The sequence below is a fragment of the Arachis hypogaea genome, chromosome 16 (assembly GCF_003086295.3).
Source record: "Arachis hypogaea cultivar Tifrunner chromosome 16, arahy.Tifrunner.gnm2.J5K5, whole genome shotgun sequence".
In the NCBI taxonomy this organism is placed as follows: Eukaryota; Viridiplantae; Streptophyta; class Magnoliopsida; order Fabales; family Fabaceae; genus Arachis; species Arachis hypogaea.
This window is the reverse complement of record NC_092051.1, coordinates 85,663,811-85,668,437: the sequence shown is the minus strand read 5'-3', so window position 1 is coordinate 85,668,437 and position 4,627 is coordinate 85,663,811. Positions and strand designations below refer to the sequence as shown.

The 4,627-nt window shown below is 39.0% G+C and overlaps 1 non-coding gene across 1 annotated transcript; it reads left to right on the top strand.

The window, feature by feature from the left end:
• The first annotated feature begins 3,197 nt into the window (after positions 1-3,197).
• On the top strand, positions 3,198-3,305 carry LOC112759903 (small nucleolar RNA R71). The gene has a single exon (XR_003180367.1). It is a non-coding gene; the product is annotated as a small nucleolar RNA R71 (small nucleolar RNA).
• Positions 3,306-4,627: the final 1,322 nt, after the last annotated feature.

The window sequence follows — 4,627 nt, the reverse complement described above, 5'->3', positions numbered from 1 at the left end:
GTATGATCTAATGAACTTCCTCTTCCTCCCCAATCATGATACTATGGATCATGATGGCCCGATCTATAGTAAATTCAGACCGGTTGCTAGTAGGAATGATTGAGCGTTGAATAAACTCCGACCATCCTTTAGCTACAGGCTTAAGGTCTAGTCTTCTCAATTGAACCGGATTGCCTCTTGAGTCAATTTTCCATTGAGCTCCTTCTACACATATGTCCATGAGAACTTGGTCCAACCTTTGATCAAAGTTGACCCTTCTAGTCTAGGGGCGTGCGTTTTCTTCCATCATTGGTAAGTTGAACGCCAGCCTTACATTTTTCGGACTGAAATCTAAGTATTTCCCCCGAACCATGGTAAGCCAATGCTTTGGATTTGGGTTAACACTTTGATCATGGTTCCTAGTGATCTATGCATTTGCATAGAACTCTTGAACCATTAAGATCCCGACTTGTTAAATGGGGTTGGTGAGAACTTCCCACCCTCTTCTTTGGATCTCAAGTCGGATCTCCGGATACTCATTCTTTTTTAGCTTGAAAGGAACCTTAGGGATTACTTTCTTCTTGGCCACAACTTCATAGAAGTAGTCTTGATGGTCCTTTGAGATGAATCTCTCCATCTCCCATGGCTCAGAGGTGGAAGCAATTGCCTTCCCTTTCCTCCTTCTTGAGGATTCTCTGGCCTTAGGTGCCATTGATGGTTATGGAAAAATAAAAAGCAATGCTTTTTACGACACCAAACTTAAAATGTTTGCTCGTCCCCGAGCAAAAGAAGAAAAAAAGAAGGAAAAGAGGAAGAAAATAGAGGAAATGTAGGGAGAAGGTGTATTCGGCCAAGGAGAAGAAGAGAGGGTTGTGTTGTGTGAAAATGAATAAGGAATGATGGGTTTATATAGGAGTGTGGGGAGGGTTAGGGTTCGGCCATTAGGGTTGGGTTTGGGAGGGAAAATAGTTTAAATTTTGAAGGTAGGTGGGGTTTATGGGGAGGAGAGGATGGATGTGAGTATTGAGGGGGTGATGGGAAAGAGTGATTGAGGTGATTGGTGAAGGGTATTTGGGGAAGAGAGTTATGAAAAGGTGTGAAGAGGAGAGAAGAAAAGGTAGGGATCCTGTGGGGTCCACAGATCCTGAGGGAATCCTGTGGGATCCACAGATCAAGTGAGGTCAAGGACTTAACATCCCTGCTCCAATTAGGCGTGTAAAATGCCCTTGCTGTGTAATCCTGGCGTTTAACGCCAGACTGCTGCTTGTTTCTGGTGTTTAACGCCAGGCAGATGCTTGTTTCTGGCGTTAAACGCCAGCTTGGTGCTTGTTTCTAGCGTTAAACGCCAGACAGATGCTTGTTTCTGGCGTTTAACGCCAGACTGCTCGTCCTCCAGGGTGTGCTGTTTTTCATTCTATTTTTCATCCTGTTTTTGATTTTTCAGTAATTTTTGTGACTTCACATGATCATCAATCTAAAGAAAACATAAAATAACAATAGAAAATAAATAAATATAATTAGATAACGTTGTGTTGCCTCCCAACAAGCGCTTCTTTAATGTCAATAGCTTGACAGTGAGCTCTCATGGAGCCTCACAGATGTACAGAGCATTGTTGGGACCTCCCAACACCAAACTTAGAGTTTGACTGTGGGGGCTTTGGTTGACTCTGCAGTGAGAGAAGCTTTTCATGCTTCCTCTCCATGGTTACAGAAGGAGATCCTTGAATTTTAAACACAAGGTTGTCCTCATTCAGTTGAAGGACTAACTCTCCTCTGTTCACATCAATCACAGCTTTTGCTGTGGCTAGGAAGGGTCTTCCATGGATGATGGATTCATCCTCATCCTTCCTAGTGTCTAGGATTATGAAATCAGCAGGGATGTAAAGGTCTTCAACCTTTACTAACACGTCCTCTACTTGTCCATAAGCCTATTTTCTTGAGTTATCTGCCATCTCTAATGAGATTCTGGCAGCATGCACCTCAAAGATCCCAAGTTTCTCCATTACAGAGAGTGGCATTAAGTTTATTCCTGACCGCAGGTCACACAGAGCCTTCTCAAAGGTCATGGTGCCTATGGTACAGGGTATTAAGAATTTGCCAGGATTCTGTTTCTTTTGAGGTAATTTCTGCCTATCCAATGCATTTAGTTCATTGGTGAGCAAGGGAGGTTCATCTTCCCAAGTCTCATTACCAAATAATTTGGCATTCAACTTCATGATTGCACCAAGGTACTTAACAACTTGCTCTTCAGTGACATCTTCATTCTCTACAGAAGAAGAATACTCATTAGAGCTCATGAGGGGCAGAAGGAGGTTCAATGGAATCTCTATGGTCTCTAGATGAGCCTCAGATTCCTTTGGTTCCTCAAAGCGAAACTCCTTATTGGTCACTGAGCGTCCCAGGAGGTCATCCTTGCTAGTATTCACGTCCTCCTCCTCCCTTGTAGGTTTGGCTATGATGGTCAAATCAATGGCCTTGCACTCTCTCTTTGGATTTTCTTCTGTATTGCATGGGGGAGTACTAGGAGGAGTTTCAATGACTCTTTTACTCAGCTGGCCCACTTGTGCCTCTAAATTTCTAATGGAGGACCTTGTTTCATTCATGAAACTTAAAGTGGCCTTAGATAGATCAGAGACTATATTTACTAAGCTAGATGTATTCTGCTTAGAATTCTCTGTCTGTTGCTGAGTGGACGATGGAAAAGGTTTGCTATTGCTAAACCTATTTCGTCCACCATTATTAAAGCCTTGTTGAGGCTTTTGTTGATCCTTCCATGAGAAATTTGGATGATTTATCCATGAGGGATTATAGGTGTTTCCATAGGGTTCACCCATGTAATTCACCTCTGCTATTGCAGGGTTCTCAGGATCATAAGCTTCTTCTTCAGAAGATGCCTCTTTAGTACTGTTGGATGATTCCTTCAATCCATTCAGACTCCGAGAGATCATATTGACTTGCTGAGTCAATATTTTATTCTAAGCCAATATGGCATTCAGAGTATCAATTTCAAGAACTCCCTTCCTTATAGGCGTCCCATTACTCACAGGATTCCTTTCAGAAGTGTACATGAACTGGTTATTTGCAACCATGTCAATGAGTTTTTGAGCTTCTGCAGGTGTTTTCTTTAGGTGAATGGATCCACCTGCAGAATGGTCCAATGACATCTTAGACAATTCAGACAGACCATCATAGAATATATCCAGGATGGTCCATTCTGAAAGCATGTCAGAAGGACACTTTTTGGTCAGTTCCTTGTATCTCTCCTAAGCTTCATAGAGGGATTCACCTTCCTTCTGTTTGAAGGTTTAAACATCCACTCTAAGCTTGCTAAGCTTTTGAGGAGGAAAAAACTTGGCTAAGAAAGCCGTGACCAGCTTATCCCAAGAGTTCAGGCTATCCTTAGGTTGAGAGTCCAACCATATTCTAACTCTGTCTCTTACAGCAAACGGGAAAAGCATGAGCCTGTAGACCTCAGGATCAACCCCATTGGTCTTAACAGTATCACAGATTTGCAAGAATTCAGTTAAAAACTGACAAAGATCTTCTGATGGAAGTTCATAAAACATGCAGTTCTGTTGCATCAGAGAAACTAATTGAGGTTTCAGCTCAAAATTGTTTGCTCCAATGGCAGGGATTGAGATGCTTCTTCCATGTAAATTGGAATTTGGTGCAGTGAAGTCACCAAGCATCTTCCTTGTATTGTTATTATTTTCGGCCATGTCTTCTTCTTTTTCAAAAATTTCTGTCAGATTTTCTCCAGAGAGTTGTGCTTTAGCTTCCCTTAGCTTCCTCTTCAGAGTCTTTTCAGGTTCAGAAGCAGCTTCAACAAGAATGTTCTTATCCTTGTTCCTGCTCATATGAAAAAGAAGAGAACAAAAAATATGGAATCCTCTATGTCACAGTATAGAGATTCCTTATGTAAGTATGAGAAGAGAATAATGGAGGGAGGAAAAGACAAGAATCCAAACACAAGGGAGAGGAATGAGTTCGAATTCTTGGGTGAAAGAGGGGTCTTAGTAGATGAATAAATAAACAGAAGGGGATGAGAGATGAGAGAATTTTCGAAGATAATTGAAAAGAAAAGAAAAATATTTTTGTTTTTTTTTTAGATTTAAAATAAAATTCGAAAATAAAAAAAAGAAAAATAAAATTAAATCAAATTAAAATTTAAAACAAATAGTTAATTAAAAAGAAATTTTGAAAAAGAGGGAAGGTGATTTTCGAAAATTAGAGAGAGAGTTAGTTAGGTAGTTTTGAAAAATATATGATTGAAACAAAAAGATAGGATTAGTTGGAAAGGATTTGAAATTTAATTTTGAAAAGATAAGAAGTTAGAAAAGATTTTGAAATTAATTTTGAAAAAGATATGATTGAAACTTAATTTGAAAAAGATTTGAAAAAGAAATTTAAAAAGATTTGATTTTTGAAATCAAAATTGATTACTTGACTAACAAGAAACTAAAAAGATATGATTCTAGAGTTTAAGGATTGAACCTTTCTTACTAGGAAAGTAACAACTTAAAATTTTTTAATCAGTCACATTAATCATAAATTTTGAAAATATGAAATAGAAATAAGAAAAAGATTTTGAAAACCAATCATAAAGTTTTCGAAAAAATGAAAGAAAAAATGAAAAAGATTTGATTTT